At 44.4% G+C, this 21,940-nt stretch overlaps 1 protein-coding gene across 2 annotated transcripts in view; it reads left to right on the top strand.

Annotated features, from left to right (window-relative positions):
- ADGRD1 (adhesion G protein-coupled receptor D1) overlaps nt 1–21,940 on the top strand; it is a 286,097-nt gene that overhangs the window by 157,482 nt on the left and 106,675 nt on the right. The window lies entirely within an intron of this gene.

Genomic DNA, 21,940 nt, shown 5'->3' with positions numbered 1-21,940 from the left:
ACAAATAGCAAAGAGTTGCCCTGAGATGATCAACAAAGTGGCATGTTTTCCCTGCCCTGCATGCCAGCCAATTTCTTCCCTTTGTCAACACCTTAATTGGAGCTCTGCAGATGTAATCACAAGAAGAACGGGCAGTTTTGTTTCAAAAATGAAAGTGCCCTGTGCAGGGTCAAACCTAATTTTGTGTTCATTTTTATGAGTATCCAATATTCCCTGCCTCCAATGAGTTTGGCACTCATGGATGCAGTTTTGTTTCTGTTCTTTATCATTTCCCTCACCCTTTTCATTTGCCCTGACTGTCTCCTGCCTCATCTGCCGTCCCTGCCATTTACAATGCCCCCCTGTGCTCACTTACTTAGGGGGCGGATTCCACTGAGCAGAGGAAGATTTACTGCTCAGCGAACACAGCCAGGATTGAACTGTCAATCTGACTGATTGCAATTATTCCAAGTATTCCAAGTATTCTTTTGCTGATGATGCCGCACTGCTCCATCTGAAATTATGATGTGTACATGCATGAACATCACAAAGGTTATCACAGCCAGTCAGATTTAGTGGCAAAGGAGGTTACAGGCAAAAAAAGGGGGAATACTATGTCCATGAGAAGCAGCAACAGGCAGGGGTCAAATAGTATCAAAAACAACAAAAATATCCAGTAAACTGAGTACTTTCTTAGGGTAAATCTTTAGTAAACGAAGTACTTTCTTTAGAATGGAGCATGAAAGATGGGGTGTGTGGGCCGAATTTTGGTGTTGCACAGGGCACCGCTGAAATTTGAGTTCCCAAGATCAGCCACTGACTTCAGTCTGGCTTTGAACTACGTAGGTCTGGGCTAAACATTTCTGTGAACTGCCCGGAGATCTTGTGATGAAGGGCAGTACAGTGGTACCTCAGGTTAAGTACTTACCGTATTTTTCGCTCCATAAGATGCACCAGACCATAAGACGCACCTAGTTTTTGGAGGAGGAAAACAAGAAAAAAAATATTCTCAATCCCAGAAGCCAGAACAGCAAGAGGGATCGCTGCTTTCCCTCTTGCTGTTCTGGCTTCTGGGATAGCTGTGCAGCCTGCATTCAGTCCATAAGATGCACACACATTTCCCCTTACTTTTTAGAAGGGAAAAAGTGAGTCTTATAGAGCAAAAAATATGGTAATTCATTCTGGAGGTTGGTACTTAACTTGAAACTGTTCTTAACCTGAAGCACCACTTTAGCTAATAGGGCCTGCTGCTGCTGCTGTGCCGCCGGAGCACGATTTCTGTTCTCATCCTGAAGCAAAGTTCTTAACCCAAGGTACTATTTCTGGGTTAGCGGAGTCTGTAACTTGAAGCGTATGTAACCTGAAGCGTATGTAACCCAAGGTACCACTGTATATAAATTTAATAAATAAATAAAATAAAAAATAAATTTCATCCCAGTGGAATCCCAAAGGTGTTGAGGAGGTTTGGGCAGGGGTAAAACCATCCTGAAAGTCAGGGCTTAGCTGCACTTACATTTCCTCTGTGATTTCAAGGTATGGCTCATGAGCACTTTTTTGTTGTTGTTGTTCCAAAGCTTTCCCGTCAAAACAGACTCTTTAATGCTGATTCAGAGCAAATGGCAATCCGTAGAAAACCCGAATAGCTGTTTGCTCTGATTCAGCTTTAAAGAACAGGTTCTCATGGGGAAAGCTCCAGGGAGAGAACAGGTGTCATGAACACACCAGCTCCAAGTGTAATCTCGCAGCCGGCTGCAGAATGCAGTCAGGAACAGGGAGGCTGGGCTTTCACGCTGACACAGGAGAGCCTGCAGCTGCCAGCATTGAATCCCCCTGACCTTGGGTGGCTAGCTGATAAGGGAGGAACAGTGAGCTGGCTGGAACACAGCAAAAGCTCCCCGGAAGCCCAGACAGGCATGGAAAGCCACAGAGACAGCTTTCCGGAACTGGAAGGGGCTGCAGCTGACCAAATAAGTCTGAGGCATAGGCATATAGGAAGGCTGCTAGACAGGAAGCAAAATAAGAAACGGTCGAAGGTTCAATCTCTTCTGTTGACACAGGAAGAACTCCTCAGAAGGATCAACTGAGTGATGGGGGCCGGAGGCTTGCTAGAGCCGTCCGGAGATAATTGCTTGGTTTTTTTTGCAATAAATCCTCCCTTTTAATTATGTACGCTTACTGTGTTATCAAGCCGGGAACCTGGGCTCTTAACAACAGGGCAAAAGGTAAGTATGGTTAAACTTTCAGTGAAGAGCAGACAGACATGGAAGGAGCAGATAAATTACTTAGTTTAAAATTATAAAGTGATCCAAAAATCCTGCTCCTCCTCCTTCCCCAAAAAAGAAAAGCAAAAAGCAAAAAGCTAGGAAGTACTGCTGCTACCACACACTTCCAAATCTTGCAAGGCTATTCTCCAGCCAAGAAATATGCACAAATTGCATCAAAGTAGAATTAAAAATGCAGTATATCAGGAGAAATTTCTTTGTGAAATGGTGTATGTTAGGCAAACAAACATGTACAGTTGTACCTTGGAAGTCGAACGGATTCGACTTCTGTAAACATTCAAAAACCAAAGCGTGGCATCTGATTGGCTGCAGAAGCCCCGTCGGACGTTCGGCTTCCAAAAATAGTTTGCAAACCGGAACAGTCACTGTTTGCGTTTGCGACCTTCGGGAGTTAAAATGTTCGGGAACTAAGCTATTCGATTTCCAAGGTACAACTGTATAGTGGGAGAAATCTGCTGTAAAATGTTGGTGCATGTTCATTCTCAAAACAGTATTTGCAAACTGATGTTGAAATGTGAAGAACAGAACCTCTGAGAGGAAAAATGAGAAACCGAGAGAAGCTGAAATGAGCAGATTTGCCAATCGCTGCCAGTACACCTCTTGACTTTGTCTTAACATGCACAAATCTCTGCTCTCAAGTGGGTGGGGGACAGAGAGACAGGGACAGAAAAGGAAAGGAGGAGTGTGAGCAGATGCAGTCGCACATGCCTGAAAGCTTGGTTACAGCTGGGGAATGAAGATTAGGAGGATAAGCAAGGACCCCATGCGGGGAAAAGCTGGGTTTTGAGGAAGGTTTCTGTAGGAAGGAAGATTAAAGTGGCACCATGTACAGAAACGCCAAATTGCCTGACATAAATGCTATAAGTCCTACAGTGTAGGTCTACTCCACCTTTGCTGGCTTGCCCCCTGCTGCCTTGAGAAAGCCTTTCTTACTCCTTTCCCTGCAGCTCAGCAGGAGATTCCTTTCAAGCCAAAAGGTTTACAAGTCTCTCCAACTCTTCCTTTTGTTCAGACTCAAGGTGCACTCCCAACTTGGCTCTCCAGCGAAGCAGGATAGTCTGAGCTGGACGTACCCAAAACTGACAAGGGCGCTGGTGGGAAGAGAGAAAAGGCCACTCAACCTGTCACCTCTTTAGCCTGGCTTTTAACACCTCAGCTGTATGTTTTCAGGACCTACCTTATTTGTTATGGTTGAAATATCACTTGGGAAGACAGGCGAACTAATATCAGTGTAGTGGAAGAAGCAAAGATCACCAGTGTTGAAGTAATGATTCTTCAACATCAACTTCGTTGGACTGGTCATGTTATGCGGATGCCTGATGATCGTCTTCCAAAGCAACTACTCTATTCCAAACTTATTCCTTTAAAGAGGTTTAAAGACTGTCTCAAGGCAAATCTGAAAAAAATGTAGTATAAACACTGACAACTGGGAAAAACTGGCCTGCGAGTGTTCTTCAGTTGGAGAACAGCCTTTACCAAAGGTGTCATGGGCTTTGAAGACACTCAAACTCAGGAGGCAAAGGGAGAAACGAGCTAAGAGGAAGGCACGCTTGGCAAATCCACACTGTGATCAACTCCCATGCAGAAACCAATGTCCCCACTGTGGAAAGACATGTGGATCCAAAATTGGCCTCCACAGTCACTTACGGACTCATTGTTAAAACTGTGTTTATGGAAGACAATCTTACTCGGCTACGAGTGATCACCAAAGAAGAAGAATGGTCAGAATTGTTATTAATACTGTTTTTAAATGATGTAACCCACCCTTGGGCTTAGGGTGAAGGGCAGGTAATAAATAAACAAAAACAACTAAATAACAACAGCAAGAACAACAACAATCTGATAAGTTAAGACCTCTCCTCCAGACATCCTTTTAGATGTGATTCCTGCATTGCAGGTGTTTGGTTAAATGACCTTTGGGTTCCATTCCAACTCTGAGAGTCTATGATGCCATGATTCTGACAAAACTCTCAGCTTCCTTCTAAATATTGCCTCCACTGTAAATAGGATCTCTGAGTTTCCCCCATGTCAACATCTCTCGTCTTCCTTCATGTGCCTTTACCTCTCTCCCCACTCCCTTTTCTGTACAGCAATGGACTTGCAACCTGTTTGCTGGGAAGCCATTTCCCATTCAGATGACAGATTATTCGACTGCCCTGTACAATACTTTTTGGAGCAGACTTTTGCATAAACAGTTGATCTCATGAGTATTAATAACATCAAGGAACGTTAAACAAAGCAGAGACAAATCCTCTTATTATGCAGCTGTAAGAGATGCACAGGCCAGAGTGCATTGCAAAGAGGTGTTTTAAAAGGAGGTGAATGTATATGGATATATTTGCACTGGTTGGTTGCCAGAGTTTCTGCTTTGGTCACTTGCACTTCTGAGAAATCACTTAGGCTAATTACTGCAAAAACAAGGTTACGGTACATTCCCCAAGAGAATAACTCCCCAGTGTTTCCCTCTCCTCTTTGCCCTTCTCGGAAGAAAACAATCCCCCCTTTTCCTGTTCACTAGCAGTGATTTTGGGTAGTTCCAGACGGTTGCTATTTTGGGGTGGAATTCATTCACACACTGGCAAATTCAGGTTGCGCGTTTAATATTGATTTGGAGCTCTTGTGCAGCAAACTCGTTCCCTTCCCAAACATCCTTTTTTTTTTTTTGTAACAAGGAAAGCTCTGTAAGCAGATCACCGGGAAGCAACTTTCATTTCCAACCTTGCAAATAATAATAACAATAACAATAATTTTCATGCGGAGTTTTTTTTTTAAAGGGGTGGGGGCAGGCTAATGGTAGATTAGTGTTTTAATTTATATGCAGCTCAATGGCAAAGTAGGCTTTTAGAGTAGTGGGTGGTGCTGTGGTCAAAACCACAGAGCCTAGGGCTTGCCAATCAGAAGGTCAGCGGTTCGAATCCCCACGACGGGGTGAGCTCCCGTTGCTCAGTCCCTGCTCCTGCCAACCTAGCAGTTCGAAAGCACACCAAAGTGTAAGTAGATAAATAGGTATTGTTCTGGCAGGAAGGTAAACAGCATTTCCGTGCACTGCTCTGGTTTGCCAGAAGCGGCTTAGTCATGCTGGCCACATGACCCGGAAGCTGTACGCTGGCTCCCTCGGCCAGTAAAGCGAGATGAGCGTGCAACCCCAGAGTCGTCCACGACTGGACCTAACAGTCAGGGGTCCCTTTACCTTTATAGTAGAAATGGGTTGGAACAAAGTTGAAGGAATATCATGTGCAAGTGATACGCCCATCCATAGCTCCCTGCCAGTTAGAGTTAACAATACCATGCAAAATGGTCTGGTATAATATAGCTTCCCACTTCCCACTTTAGCCTCTACTGGAGGTTGACATTCTGTCAACTCACCACGTCAATTTTGATTGGGCTAGTCTGTTGCACCCCCTCCCAGTTCAGATATATGAAAGTATTGCCTGCTCTTAAATTGTTTTGGATAGCATGCCTCTTTCCATTCCAGAGGTATGCCCAGGTATCAGCTCTGATGAGGAATGGTGGGAGCCTCCTCCTGCTCCTGACCAGGATCCTGAAGCTGCCCAGGCACAGTGGATCAGTATAGATTTGGAACAGTGGTTTGCAGAGGGGCATAGTTCAGAAGACAAAAGTTGGGAAGAAGCTGGGGAGTGAACAGCAAAGTGAAGAAGAACTGGAAGAGGGAGAGCTAGCAGAGTGTCTCTCACTGGAAAGTGTCCAGCCTATCAGTCCAAGGTCAGGTAGAGCAGATAAGGTGGCTATACAAAAAGCACGGTGGTTGCAAGATCAGGTTGCAAGGTGAGGAAGTGATGAGGGTGACTCGGGGCGGGGAGTGGGTGTAGACATTAATTGGGAGCACCATTGCTTTGAGAGTGGACTCTTTGTCTTTTGGCTGTGATCATTAAAATCTCTTTAAATGATAAGGGACTATTTTGCTTTGTCCTGCTTATCCATGGGCAAAGGGAGAGAGGAAGCCACATTCCCAGAGCCTGACACCAGGACAGTAACTTATGAAAAAACAGAAGGGGCACGCTTGCACAAGAGGGGGTCATAGAATTACCCTTATGCATTTTAAAAGTAAAGTGTTTAGGATATAATTGTGGGACTATGCATCAGAGACGTCTCAAGTCTTCAGATAGGTGGGGTTGCAAAAAGTGTGCAGCCTTCTTGAATGCTCAAGCACAGGTTCGAGGTGAGCGCATCGCCTCCACTTGGCCCTCTGTATGCTGGTGAGCAGGGCTCTGTCAACCTTGATCCTGCGAAATGCTGCCCTCTTCGCTTTACCCAAGGCTCTAGAAACTTACTTGGGGGGGCAGAGAAGGAGGTGACATTGGTGATGGGGTGTGTGTGCTCCCCAGGCTTCAGTTGTGGGGGTGGGGGTGGCAGAAGGAAAGAGAAAAGGGGTAGTAGAAGGAAGGAAGGAAGGAAGGAAGGAGGAAAGAAAGAAAGAAAGAAAGAAAGAAAGAAAGAAAGAAAGAAAGAAAGAAAGAAAGGTGATAAAGAGAGATTGAGTGTCAAAAAGAGAAAAGTGGGTAGTGAATGAGAGAGGGGTGAGGAAAGAAAGAGAGAAAAGGGGGAGAAGAGAAAGGAGTGGCAGAAAGACAGAGAGAAGGGGGTGGCAGAAAGAGAAAGGACTCAGCTACATTAGTCAAAATACAGCGTTGTCAGAGGCTCAGGAGCAGAAGCGCAGGGGAGAGAGCAAATAGAGAGCGGAGGAGAGGAATCAGAAGGGAGCGTAGGGGAATATGACAATGGCCCGAGAGATTCCATGAGCTTCTCCAGCGAATCAGAAGATTCCCAGAAGGGGGCGCCTTTGGTAAGGGCGAGGGGGGTCCCAGGGGGGACGCTCCAGAAACAAGGGACCAGCGGGGACTCCCAAGGGAGCAGCGGAGGATCAGGACCAGTTCCCCCACCAGAGCACAGTGGGGGGGAAGAGTCACATGAGCCAGGACCAGCCTCTCCTCCAGCGGGGAGAGAAGATGAGTCAGGGGTAACCACGCCCCCATCGGGAAGTGGGGGAACGGAGGGAAGGCCAGGTCCAGCTAGCCTCCCCGAAAGAGGGAGCAGTGACACAAGTGTAACGGTCAGAAGGAAAGTGGGAGGCTGCGCGCGCGCGCCAAGTTCAAATGTGGAGGAGCGCGGGACAGCAGAAAACCCGGATTGGGAGCCAGGTCCAAAGGCCCGAAGGAGGGAGGGAGAAGAGTCAGGGGACTCAGCGTCAGAGGAGTCTAGGAGGGCTGAGACTCCGACTAGCAGGCGGACCCAGAGAAGGAAGGAACAGAGGAAGAGGTGGAGTAAGGCTAGAATCTTAAACTGGTGTCAGGGGGGAGGAGATTCAGATGGAGCTTCGACGATCTAAGGTATAGACGTAGCGTTGCGCGCTGCGCGTCTGGAAGTGAAACTGAACTTCAATAAAGACTTTTATACTAGAGAAAGAAGCAGCGTTGGTCTTGTGTGAGCTGGGACCTTGGGCAGCGCTGACAAGCGTTATAAATGCATTCTAACACTGTGACACCAGATGGCGATGTAGAGCTGAAATTGCCACAATGATATTTTCAGTTGTGAGCTTTACAACTTTTTTCTGCAGAGTGTATTCAGAGCTTTTTTATAGCTGTGTAGATCTAGCTAGAGAAAAGAAATGGGTAGAAGAAAGAGAGGAGAGAGAGAGAGAAGGGGGGCAGCCATTTTTGACTGTCCCTGCTCACCACCAGCTTCTGGTTTCATGACAGAGGACCCATGAGTGAATACAGTGCTTGGCAGGCACAAATGCCTGATGCAGCCATATTCTGGGCCACTCTGGAAAACAGAATCCTAGACTTAGACAGGCCTTTTGCCTGATGCAGCATAACAGTTTCATGTTTACCAAGGGCCATGATTCTGTTTTCCGCCCTGAAAGTCAACTATGCCTGCGCTCTCCATATTTGAGGGAAAGCCCTTTATTGGAGAGATTAAGGTTGCCATCTCAGTTTGTGAAGATTCATGGCTGGCGCCTTCTAACAGCTTTTTAAACCCAGCTTGCCCCTTGATGACATCTTTTTCTCACCAGGTGTTTAAAGATAAGGAGAAGAGCCTGCTAATTAATTACACGACACAAACTTTTGGAGAATTTAAGTACCCTTTTCTTTTTTAAAAAAAAAGTTGTGGCAAAAACTTTTAAAGTGAGTAGGGTCTTGCTGGGCATCTGTAGAAGCAGGTTTCCTTTGAAACCTGAAATTTGTTTAGCACAGATCATGGCAGTGAATTAATAATCTGGAGTCAAAAGCTGAGGAGTGCCCTAAGGAAATGTATTTGGCTGAGATAGAGTGAGCGGTGGGGGGCGGGGGCGGACTCCTTTATGTTTCTCTTTTAGATAAACTTCAATTAGGCCAACTGTGGCTTCCATGGGAGAGTCCGGCTTTTGACTGAACGGCTTGTGGAGTCCCTCCTTGCCTTATCAGAGCACATCGTGACTGCCGGTTCCATCGCCTCCTGTGAACATTCTTCATAAAATTAATTACATCCGTGTTCAGGGTGTCTGTTTCCAAAGCAAACTGAGTAGTAATCATCGAGTGGCAATCATCTGAAAAATTGTAACAAGGTGGTGGGGAGCCAAGGACTTCTTCGTTGATATTCAGAAAAAGAAAATACAGCCAAACCCCTCAGATTAGTTAGGGATCTGCAGAGGGGCTGGGATCCTATGTCTCAATGGTTGCAGTGTTTATTTTGCTAATTTGAACAGCTTTCTTGGAATACCTCGGTGAGAGAGGAATGTGACGTTCCTGGTTCTTTGCTTGATGGAGAATAGAGAGGGTGTGACTATCACAACTGGAGAGAATGTAATGTAAAAGTGTTGTCTAAAATGTATAAGATGTTATTGGAATGGGAGACAAACTTCAGTAACTTGGTTAAGTGACTTCCTCATGTCTCCCTAGTTGAATTTCAATGTACAGTGTTAAGGTACCTCTGCCCGTACGGGCCAGTCTTGCCAGACTCTAGGGTTGTGCGCTCATCTCACTCTATAGGCCGGGAGCCAGCGCTGTCCGGAGACACTTCCGGGTCACGTGACCAGCGTGACAAGCTGCATCTGGTGAGCCAGCGCAGCACACGGAACACCGTTTACCTTCCCGCTAGTAAGCGGTCCCTATTTATCTACTTGCACCCGAGGGTGCTTTCGAACTGCTAGGTTGGCAGGCGCTGGGACCGAACGACGGGAGCGCACCCCTCCGCGGGGATTCGAACCGCCGACCTTTCGATCGGCAAGTCCTAGGTGCTGAGGTTTTACCCACAGCGCCACCCGCGTCCCATGTACAGTGTTACCTCGGGTTAAGTACTTAATTTGTTCTGGAGGTCCGTTCTTAACATGAAACTGTTCTTAACCTGAAGCACCACTTTAGCTCATGGGGCCTCCTGCTGCCACCGCACCGCCAGAGCACAATTTCTGTTCTCATCCTGAAGCAAAGTTCTTAACCTAAAGCACTATTTTTGGGTTAGCGGAGTCTGTAACCTGAAGCATATGTAACCTGAAGCGTATGTAACCCGAGGTACCACTGTAAATCATTTTAACGGTTTTCCAACACCAATATTCTTAAAAAAATTAACTTATTCATTAGCATCTTTCTTTCTTTTCAATTCAGCATTACATCCTCTTAATTCATCACTTAACATATTAAAATCCTAGGCCTATCTGATATTTACAAGCTTTTTCAATTAAATTAACTTAACATATTTAGCTAAATAATCTTTAAATTTCATCCATTCTTCCTGGTAGTCGTCCTCCTTCTGGTCATGGATTCTCCCAGTCAGGTCGGCTAGTTCCCATGATTCGTAAAACCTTTTAATGGCATCACATACAACATCCAAAACATATTGTCGGTCATAATATAGATATTGAAGCACGGGAACGATTGTGGAATATGGATATAAAATTTACAGCATGTTATGGTCAGAGAAAATTATATGAAAATGATATATACATGGTACCTAACACAGAGTAAATTGGCCAAAATGTATAAATCCAAATCAAATAAGTGTTGGAAATGCAAAGAGAAAGAAAGTTCTTTTTATTGTATGTTGTGGTCTTGTAGCAAAGTTAAAGCTTACTGGGAAATGATATATAATGAATTGAAAAAGATGTTTAAAATAACATTTGTAAAAAACAACAACCCAGAAGCTTTTATAAATGCTTTACTGGAAAAATCAGAAATCAGGATAACAAACTTTGGAAATGGTTTATTGAATATTTACAAATAAACTGTAAACAGATAAGAATTGGTGGGATTATTGTAATAACCTGAAGTTTTATAAGCGCATATATTTAAACTAAAGGAATAAATGAGTAAATTAAGTTAATTTGGGTATGCAGGATGTTAAAAATAAATTTAAGAAAGCGCAGAAAGAGGGGGAAGGAAGTCAAGTTTTGAAATGTTAAAATGGTTATAAAATTATTGAAATGTATAAAATTGAAAATCATACATAAAATAATTTAAAGAGAGAGAAAGAGGGTGTGAATATGGAAACCTCTGGTTTCTTCATAGTTGGAATATAGCCTATGGTACATCCATTTCTCTGCCCACTTTTGCCTCTGCCCTTGGCCCTGCCCAACTCTGACTTCAGAGTCAGGGCAGGTGGCCCCAAGATGGTTGCCCATAAGGGAATGTGGCCCTCAGACCACCTTCTCATTTCTCCCCCTCAAGATCTTTAGCATCCTGACAGAGAAGTCTCTTTGGCTCCCAGTACGTTTCCGAGCACAATTCAAAGTGTTGGTGCTGACCTTTAAAGCCCTAAACGGCCTTGGTCATGTATACCCGAAGGAGCATCTCCACCCCGAAGGAGCGTCTCCACCCCCGGCGTTCAGCCTGGACACTGAGATCCAGCGCTGAGGGCCTTCTGGCGGTTCCCTCATTATGAGAAGTGAGGTTACAGGGAGCCAGACAGAGGGCCTTCTCGGTAGTGGCACCCACCCTGTGGAACGCCCTCCCTTCAGATGTGAAGGAAATAAGCAGCTATCTTCTCTTTAAAAGACATCTGAAGGCAGCCCTGTTTAGGGAAGTTTTTAATATTTAATGCTGTTAAGGTTTATCACTTGATTGGAAGCCGCCCAGAGTGGCTGGGGAAACTCAGCCAGATGGGTGGGGTATAAATAATAATAATAATAATAATAATAATAATAATAATAATAATGATAATGATAATTTATTATTTTCTGCCAGTGTGTTCTGCTCATGCTGGTCAGACAGGAGGAGAAGGGCCACTTGGAGAACTGAAAGAGACCCATCCTTCCATCTGTAGCCGCTCCATATAAAACTGTTTGTTGTCCTCAATGTCACAGAGACCTGACTGGCTTCACCTCAAAGTCAGGCATATTGTATTGCTGGTCCCCTGCTGTGGAATCTGCCGCCAGCAGAATCTGTCACCCTCGAGTGATTGACTTTCAGGCATTCCTTGAAGACCCTTTTGTGCTGATGGGAATCTTCAAGTTGCTCAGACTTCCTTGATTGGCCAATCGAATGATTATGTTGCGTTGCCTTTATGGCTTTTTAAGTGACACCGGACTTGCATATATTGTTGTACACCACCTTAATATTTTATTAGGACTTCAAGTGTATGTAAATTTTTTTTTTTATAAATAAATAAACCCCCCACAAATCATCAGAGTTGGGGGGGGGGGAGAGAAACACCGCAACAAATGTGACTAGAATTAAATCAGAATTAATCATAAAGGTTCTTTTTTTCCAGCTGGGCAGCCTGCTGCTCAGCTATGCTCATCCAACACAAATATGGGCATGTCTTTTCCTTCCACACAAGCTATCCTTAGTTTTTGTTTGTTTGTTGCTGTTGTTCTTTGCATTTCCATTAAAGATGCAGGATTCAGGCTTCTGATAATCTCATTTTAACCTCATATGTCTTAGGCCGAGGCTTGTAAGGAAAGGGCTTTTAAACAGTGATATGCTATTTTTACTATCTGTATGTTAATAGATTTGTTTATATATACCAGGCTTCAGCCTACCAGAGTTTTTGAGACTACAGTTCCCACCATCCCTGACCACTGGTCCTGCTAGCTAGGGATCATGGGAGTTGTAGGCCAAAAACATCTGGAGGGCCGAGGTTGAGGAACCATGATATATACCATATTTTTCCATGTATAATACACCCCAGTGTATGAGACACTTATTTAGGGGGACCCCAAATTAAGGAAATGGGGGGAGATTGCCCAGAGTTGTTAAGCTTTTTTTAAAGGGGGGATTGCCTTGCCAAAGCCGCCAATCGCCCGCCCAATTGCCACGGCAGCAGCAGCCAATTGTCAGCAGGACTTGCCACAGCCACCATTCACCCGCCCACATCACCGCTGACAATCGCCTGCTCGCAGCTGCCACCAATCGCACGTTCCCCCTCTGCACTATCTGTGTATAAGACGACCCCTCATTTTAAACATTTTTAAAAATAATAATCAAACAACCTCGTCCTATACACAGAAAGATACGGTATATATACCGTATATTGGGATACTTAATGTAAAAAATTGGGTGGTCACATTTTGGTCCACCACCTTGTTTTCAGCATGGTGTTCAGCAACATAGATACAGAACCATAGAAACATAGATACAGAAGGCTGGCTCCCCAACGGTAACAGTTGTGCCAAGCTGGGCAAGGATATATCCAGAGGCATCCACATTGGCACATGCTGGAGCCATCATGCCAAATTTGACAATGTCCTGCCAAATGGAGTGACAGTATCTTCAGAGGTATCCAAATCAGTACAGTTTGGACCCATTGCACTAAAAATTGGATGAAGTCACATCAAAGTCTTGTTTCGGCCCGTTGCCTTGATTCAAAATGGCCACCAGTGCCCCCTCCCCCAAAAACCCACTGCCGACACCTCAGAAATCCTCATATTGAGAATGAAATTGGTGCAGTTTGGACCCATTATGCCAAAGTCACAATTTGTTCTGCTGTCTGGATTCAAAATGATGCCTTGTGTTCAAACATTGACAAAGACTGCCACGACCACCGCAGGAACCTTCATGCAAAGTTTGGCAACCATAACTCAAAACGTAGCAAAACCTAGGCCAAAAAAATGGACAAAGTCATGCCAAAGTGACATTTTGGTCTGCTACCTTGATTCAGAATGGTGGCCAGTGACCCATTGTCAATAAAAACCGCTACCCTCGCGTTGAGTTTGGTGACAATATCTCAAGAAGCATCTGAATGCATAGAGAACAAACAAATGGACAGACAAACCATTTCCCCAACTGTATAGAGCAGATACATACACCCTTTGATTGTTCTGTGTTTACGTTGGTTTAATGGATTTGTGGTTCATGCATTGCTTTGATCCTCAGAAAAGCAAGTTATAAATGGCTTAGACATATATATGGGGGGGGGGAGAGAATCTTCCACTTCACAGCTCTGCCTTAAAAAGAAGAAGAGGAGGAAGCTGAACTGGACTTGTATTTCTATTAATTTTCAGAGCTGTGAAAATAGAAATAGTCCATTTAAAAATGCATGCAGCTGTAGATAGAATTTCTAAGGTTCATAGCTTGCAATCCTGGGTCTGCAAAACCTCCAGATAAGTTTTTCATTGCTCGTCTACTACAATTCAGTGTTTCTGACACTGGCAAATCCCTGGGAAACTGACACTTTCTCCCCTACCCCACAATTTTGTGCTTGTTTCTCTATGGTTTATTGACAGGTAAAAACTCAGCAAACAGCTGACCCAGAGCCTTCCTGCCTTTCTTCTCCAGGGAAGCCTGTTTCTTCAGCCAAGTGCACAGGGTTTCGTTATATATCATAGACTTATATAGAGACTATTCAAGAAGGAAGCCTGGTTTTTGACACCTCTCATAGTTGGGCTGCTTCAACCAAGAAAACTTGGAAGGAGGTTACAGGCTACAGTTGCTGGGAGAATTTTGATTCAGTTCAAGGAAAACCTACCTGATTCTCTCTTTCCAAAATACAGCCACCCGTGGAAATTTAGTCACTGCTATTCTCCAACCAGGGTACGCAGGTGGCGCTGTGGGTTAAACCACAGAGCCTAGGGCTTGCCGATCAGAAGGTCGGCGGTTCGAATCCCTGCAACGGGGTGAGCTCCCGTTGCTCGATCCCAGCTCCTGCCAACCTAGCAGTTTGAAAGCACATCAAAGTGCAAGTAGATAAATAGGTACCGCTCTGGCAGGAAGGTAAACGGCATTTCCGTGCGCTGCTCTGGTTTGCCAGAAGCGGCTTAGTCATGCTGGCCACATGACCCGGAAGCTGTACACCGGCTCCCTCGGCCAATAAAGCGAGATGAGCGCTGCAACCCCAGAGTCGGTCACGACTGGACCTAACAGTCAGGGGTCCCTTTACCTTTACCTATTCTCCAACCAAGTAATGCATGCAAAAATGAATATACTGGGGTAAAGGATCCATAAAAATGCATAGAGTAGTGACAATTAACATAAAAATGCATTACTTTAGGGAAATTGCATTGGCAAAAATATGTATATTAGGCAAGATTGCATTCAAACATTTGTATATTACAGAAAATGTGCACTAAAATGCTGCTGAATTCTCATGAGTCTTTTTTTTAAAAAAATGCAAACTTATGTGGAACACAGAATTTAAGACTGGAAAAATGAGAAACCATATTTTTACTAGTCTTTAAATACAGATAAACTGTTTTACTAAAACAGGAACAACAAAAAATCCTAAAGCAAAATTGACGGATTTACCCTGGGGTTACTTTTTCTCCCAAAGAATTTGCAAGAGGCCTTAGGACTCCTCCAAATGACTTGCTTAATGAGCATTCAGCTTATATGGAGGTTAGAAAATGTGCAGTCTTAGCTGAGCATTTGTTCTGATTTGTTTCCAGGGGGTTATATTGCAATGAGTGCTGTTTGGGGCTGCCATTGAAGATGACTGAGAAACTTCACTTGGCCCAAAGTGCAGTGACTAGATAATCAGCTGAGGGTCCCAGTTGAAACTCACATAACCCCTATTTTAAAACAGCTTCATTTGTTGTCTGTTCATATCCAGGCTGAATTCAAAGTGCTCCTCCTTAGTGTTTAGAGCTCTAAATGATTTAGGCTCCTGGCATAGCTGTGATAGCTGCATTGCAGGCATTTGGACTAAAAGACTCTTGAGGGACCCTTTTCAACTCTACAATTCTATTATTCCGTATCTTAAAGACTGCCTCCTCCGCTACAGGCCCTCTGATCAGAAGGAGGAGGTTCACCCTGGTTCCCACGTTGCTCAGTGCTATCTGGGATTTTTAAAGAAACAAACAAACAAAAAGCATTTTTTTTTAATGGACAGTGCAATTAGCGATTTTGGACAATCACGCTAAAAATCAGGTGAAGTCATGCCAAAATCCTGTTTCAGTCCCTCATCTTGGTTCAAAATGGCAGCCAGCGTCCAAACCTTGACAAAGACAGCCACACTCACTATGCGAACTCTCGTGCTCAGTTGGGTGACAATATCTTGAGAGGCATCTGAAGCTATAGAAAACAAGCGGATGGACAGACAAACAATTTCCCAAAATATAGTACAGTTGTACCTTGGATGTTGAACGGAATCTGTTCCGGAAGTCCGTTCGACTTCCAAAACATTTGGAAACTGAAATATACTCAGAGTCGAGAGTGGATTTCATGCTCTTTATTCAGCTCATAGTGGTGAGGAGGGAATGAAAGTCCCCTCAAAGTATCTGCTTTATATACATTAGTTACACAATGGGCTGCACGTGATTGGCTAATTCCGGAATTCTCCTGTAGGCCAATCAGGTTGTGGATTCACTTCTATCTGGAGCTGGATTGGGTGGCTCCTGCCGACCAATCATACTGCTGCATTGTTCTAGGACCAATCAGACTGCTGCATTCTGAATCCTATTGTTCCAGGACCAATCAGACTGCTGCATTCTGAATCCTATTGTTCTAGCACCAATCAGACTGCTGCAGTTTGGATCCTATTCAACTCAGTACATAACAGAAACCAAGGTGCGGCTTCCAATTGGCTGCAGGAAGCTCCTGCAGCCAATTGGAAGTCGCAGAAGTCGTGTTGGACTTTCGGATTCCAAAGAACATTAGCAAAGCAGAACACCCACTTTTGGGTTTGCAGCGTTCGGGAGTCAAAACGTTCGACTCGCAAGGCGTTTGGGATCCAAGGTACAACGGTAGATTCTTTTTTATTTTCCTCCCCCCGGGTAGGATATATGTCAATGGGCATTCAACCTGATTTGCTTGTGTGATGTTTGTATATTTTCCCATTCATTATCCAGTCATCCTCAACTTTCCAGTGCACTTCCCTAGCTACAAATAATCATGTTTCTTTTTTAAAAGTGGATTTGTTATGCCAGGCTGGTAGAGAGATTTGGTCCATTTTACTCGCCCCATACTAAATTCCTGGTGTGCTCTTGAATCCCTTCCGCAAACTACTGACAGTCTGAGGGTGACCTTAGTGTTCATGCGCCAGAATGGACAAGCACGACTGCGTTCAACACAGCATCCATTTACCTTCCCCCAGCTCAGAAGGAATACTCTGTACTGTTGTGGTTCCCACATCTCAAAAACAATATTGCAAAGCAGAAAAGGGTGGCCCAAAAGACCAGAGAATGCAGAGCCACTCCCCATATGAGGAAAAGCTTTCGATTTTGGAGTATAGTTTAGTTTCCAAAGGAAATGGGGACCCAATGAAGATTTATAAAATTATGACTGGTACAGAGAAAGTCGACAGAGAGGAGCTTTTCTTCCACAAAGCTCTAGAGCTTGAGGGTAATCCCGTGACAGTGATTGGCAAGAGATTCAGAACAAACAAGAGGAACTATTTGTTCATACAGTGCGCAGTTTAATCTGTGGAATTCTCTGCTGCGGGATGCCGGCAGCTTAGCTGGTTTTAAAAGTAGATTAGGGAAATCCATGAGGCATTAGGCTGTCAGTGAATCCAAGTCGAGACAGGGCTTGCCTCCTTCCAGATTCAGAGGCAGTTGCTGATATCAGGGCTGTTCCCTTCAAGCCTGACTTGCAGGCTGGCTAGAGGCATTTGGTTCGCCGCTATGGATGCGTGTGGACTAACTGGGCCTCCCATCTGATCCAGTACAACTGTCCTTATGTTTAAGGATTTTAACATCTGATACATTAACAAACCACAGCTCGTCCATTTTAGTCTAGATAATACTGTTGGCATTCGTCCGTCTCGGGAGAAAATGGAGGAGTGCGCCTTTGTGGGTGAAGTTAAACTGTTGAGAGATTACAGCAGCTGCTGTGGCTGTAGAGACCAATAAGGGAGAGAGATGTTTTGTTGCAGCTGGGGCAGAGGAAGGCGTCCAGTTGTGTTGCTGCAGATGTATCATGGCGTTTCTTCTCTCTGCGCACCTCCCAGTGGTCATTCCTCCTCTGGTCACTGCTATAGATGCACAACCTGTCTGTCTGTCTCCAGGCACTGCGGTCGTCTTCAAGGGATTCCCACATGACAGGGTTGATGTTGCCAACCTTCATGCCACGTTTGCAATCATCTTGTAACACAGAATTGGTCTGCCAACAGGCCTGGTGCCTGAAGCCAGTTCCTCGTAGAGCATGTCTTTGGGGATCCTTCTGTTCTGTGGACATGATAAAGACAGCATAGATGTTGCTTAGACAGGAGTGTGAACATGCTGTGGATGTGGTCTTGGGAGATGTGGGCTTGCTATTCTGTCCTGCCATGTGACACCAAAATCCTACTGATGCAGCACATGTGGAAAGTCATGAGGCATCTCCCCTGGTGGTTGTGCTTGCAAAATGATCATTGCATGCATGGGAGGGGTTTCAGGAGCTTGTCCTACACTCAAGTAGGACCCTGGTAGAGTCACATGCCCGACTGGCATGTTCTCTCCCTCCTGGTCATTCATTCAGGAGCTTCAAAAGCCTTTTTCAGCCCGAACGTCACAGCGACCGATGCCAACAGACATTGGCACACTTAGGGATCCACAGAGTCTTCGCAGCTTGCGTAACAAACCTCAGCATTTTGGCTAATCTACTTTATTTACATATAAGCACACACGGAGCACTGCAACATGGCTCCCTCTCTCTCTAGCATCAGACAGCAAAGAGAAAGAACAAATGACAATACTCCCACTTCATGGAACACAGTAACACAAACATCCTGTCTCTGTTACTTCCCACTCTGTGGAGTCAAAACATACACCATCATGTGATAGACAACAATCCCATGACTGCAATCATGCAGCAGGAATTCTAACAAGGGGAACCTCAAGTCCAGAGGCTGAATGCGGCCCTCCTGGTATTTCTATCTGGAGCTCAGTTTTCTCCTGAGGCCAAAGCCCTCACTGGCCCTTGCTCCACACCCTGAGTGTTTTTGCCTGGCTGGCATATGTCCTTGAACTCTGATACAGTAGCCCTTTGGTTGTTTGGGTGGAGGATAGAGGGAGAGAAAGAGTGAAGTGAACTTGCAACGTACCTGGCCTACTGCACGAAATGACATTTGCATTAATTGCTCCACCCACTTTTGTGTCTGGCTCCACCCATCAGTGGCACAGATCCCCTGAATGGTTGCCCCTTAGGCTGAAAGAGGTTCCCTGCCGCTGATATAGCAAGTGGGTACAGTGCTACCTCGGTTTTTGAACATAATCCGTTCTGGAAGATTGTTCGAGTTCCAAAACGTTGGAAAACCGAGGTGCAAAGGGTGGCCTGCAAAATTGAGAAACACTCAGCAGAAGCCGTTCAACTTCTGAGGCTCGTTCAAAAATGGAAGCATTTACTTCTGGGTCTTCGGCGTTCCAAAACCGAAATGTTCATCAGCGGAAACGTTCAAAAACTGAGGTACCACTGTAATTGCTATACATAGCATCACATCAACCAGACCTAGAGTTATTGACTCAAATCTGTTTGAAACCTTACTCGGCAGTGATCATCTAGAATTTAATTTCTCCCCTCCAAAGGCCTATTACCTATTAATGATTCTTGCAGTAATTTGTAATTATAAACATTGTCTCCAGTTATTATTGTTGGAGCTAAGATTCCACCCTTGAGCTTCTTCTTGTGGCAATGTTCATTTTTCTATGTTGTTGTTGTGTTGGCCCGTAAATCAGTAAAGAATGAATGACCTCGCTTTTTCTTAGATAAACAAGTGCTTAACGATTCTTTTAATTATTAACACAGTTTTCCTATCAGTTCCTTATATCAGTTTTCCTTATATCATTTAAAAATAAAAGGAAACTTAGCATGAAAAATTTAAAACACCTCTTTAAATAATTGAGAGCCAATAGCACAGACCCCTCTTCTGATAATGCTCATCAGTCTGAATTATGAATATGGAAAAAAATTCCTTTTTCTCTCTCTCGCTTTTTTTAAAAAAAGCCTCATAAATATAACAGAAGATTTCAGCTCTTCCCATTCAAAACTTTTTTTTTTAAAAAAATCTACTTTTGTTTGAGGTGCAACACTTGATGACCAAACTGTGTGTATACGTTAGGTGTAATGGAAGCTGAGCGGTTAATGGGTATAACAGCCAGACATTGCACACATTCACCAAGTCTCATGGAGAACATGCAAATCCTCTGTCCATTTGTCCCCGTGTCAGTTTCAGTTTATTGGTTAATTTTTCAAGTAGGGCTGTTTCCCATACTATTTGGTACCATTGGTCCATGCTTACTCCTGACAGGTCTCTCCAGTGTCTGGTTATGGTGTTTCTGGCTGCTGAAAGTAGGTGGGTTATGAGTGCTTTGTGGTGTAAATGGGCATTGTTGTCTTGGAAGATGTTTAGTAGGGCCTCCACCCCTTTTCTTCCTAATGTCTCAACAAATGAAACTGATTTGCAAAAATGTTACATGGAAAAAATACGAGAGACATTACACATACTTCTTTAAAACAAGAAAATCTTTAATTAAAAAAATCACCTGTAAAGGAATAGGACATGGGGCATCATATCCTGTTGCCTGTTCCTTGTCTCTGGTATCCAGTGCTTTATTGCTTCTGCATTTGAAGGTTCCAAGGGTGGCGCTGTGGGTAAAAGCCTCAGCGCCTAGGGCTTGCCGATCGAAAGGTCGGCGGTTCGAATCCCCGCGGCGGGGTGCGCTCCCGTTGCTCGGTCCCAGCGCCTGCCAACCTAGCAGTTCGAAAGCACTCCCGGGTGCAAGTAGATAAATAGGGACCACTTACTAGCAGGAAGGTAAATGGCGTTTCCGTGTGCGGCTCTGGCTCGCCAGATGCAGCTTGTCACGCTGGCCACGTGACCCGGAAGTGTCTCCGGACAGCGCTGGCCCCCGGCCTCTTGAGTGAGATGGGCGCACTTTCGGAATTCAAGCGAGCAGAGCTTCCAGCTCTTAGGAATTTGGCCACCCTCCAGGTGCCCGGCTTGAATCCTTATGACCTCCCGTCTGCGACTCCCGGCAAGATCAAGGGAGGTCTCCAATCGGCGATTCTCCTCAACGTGAAGGAGAACACACCACTCCTCCCACTCCTCTCCCAGGGAGGGGGAAAGAGACAGACAGAAATATATCTACATGTCTTTATTTCTGTCTTTCAGCAGTACAGAGAAAACATGTCTGCACACTCTGCTTCCCAACGCAGAGAGAAAATAAACTCCACCCATGTACTTCCAGTACAGGGTCATGTGCTGCTCTGAGGTAACATCCGGCTCTCAGAGCAGTGAATAGACTGTTCCTGGTTCCCACGGTACAATCCAATAACATCCACATCCTGTTTACCATTCCAGCCACCTGGTGCTTGCTTCTGCATTGCTCCTTTTTCGTAACACGCACAACCCTAGAGTCTGTCAAGACTGGCCTGTATGGGCAGGGGTACCTTTACCTTTAATGAAGGTTCCACTCGGCTAACATAGGCAGACTCATTTTCCATGAATTTATCCTGGCCTTAAAAAAACCCCCACCCCTCTCTCTAAAAGCAAACTCAACGGATCAGCTCAGCTGATTCGAGTGTGGTGCCAAGGTTGCAGGTTTGTTTCCTGTAAGGGACAATGGCATGGGAATCGTAAAGGTAAAGGACCCCTGGATGGTTAAGTAAACTATGGGGTGTGGTGCTCATCTTGCTTTCAGGCCAAGGGAGCCGGCGTTTGTCTATAGATAGCTTTCCGGCTAAATGATCCTCAAGCTCCCAACTAACTCATTGTGCTAAAGACTATATGAAAAAACATTCTTCTGGAGTTAGTATATTGGTATGTAATGAATGATGCTTTACAGGGTTAAAGAATAAGAAAAATGGTGTAAAAAAGCACAAAGATGGAAGTAATCTAATTAGACACAACAATACAGTAAGAGTAAATTTTTTGAGGTCATAGAACAAAGGAAGGAAGTCAATTTGTGTTTATGTACGTAATGATATGGTTTTGTTCTGTAGATGTGTGCTTTTTTGTTTTTGCTTAGTTTCATTTCGTTTCCTTTGCTTTTTTCCCCCTTTTCCTTTTCTGTTTTTTTTCCCTATATGTTCCCGGGATTTTTGTCTGGATAGTATTATTTTGGATTCAATGTTTGTAATTTTTGTTATGATTCTGCATTGAAAATAAAAAAACTAAAAAAGAAAGAAAGATCCCAACTAACTCTATGATTCTCTGATTCTAGGTGAAATTTCTTGTGTGTTTTTTTTGGGGGGGGGATGTTAGGGGAAAACTGTATTTGATTGCTTGTATTTGATTATATGTTGTTCTTACATTCTATTAATAAAATATTCAAAAACAAACAAACAAACCTAAATCTGGCCCTGGCCACAACCAAACATTTTGGCTCTAAGGTC

Source organism: Podarcis raffonei, chromosome 16, assembly GCF_027172205.1.
Source record: "Podarcis raffonei isolate rPodRaf1 chromosome 16, rPodRaf1.pri, whole genome shotgun sequence".
NCBI lineage: Eukaryota > Metazoa > Chordata > Lepidosauria > Squamata > Lacertidae > Podarcis > Podarcis raffonei.
Note: the sequence above shows the minus strand (reverse complement) of the source record. Positions and strands in the feature narration are given on the sequence as shown.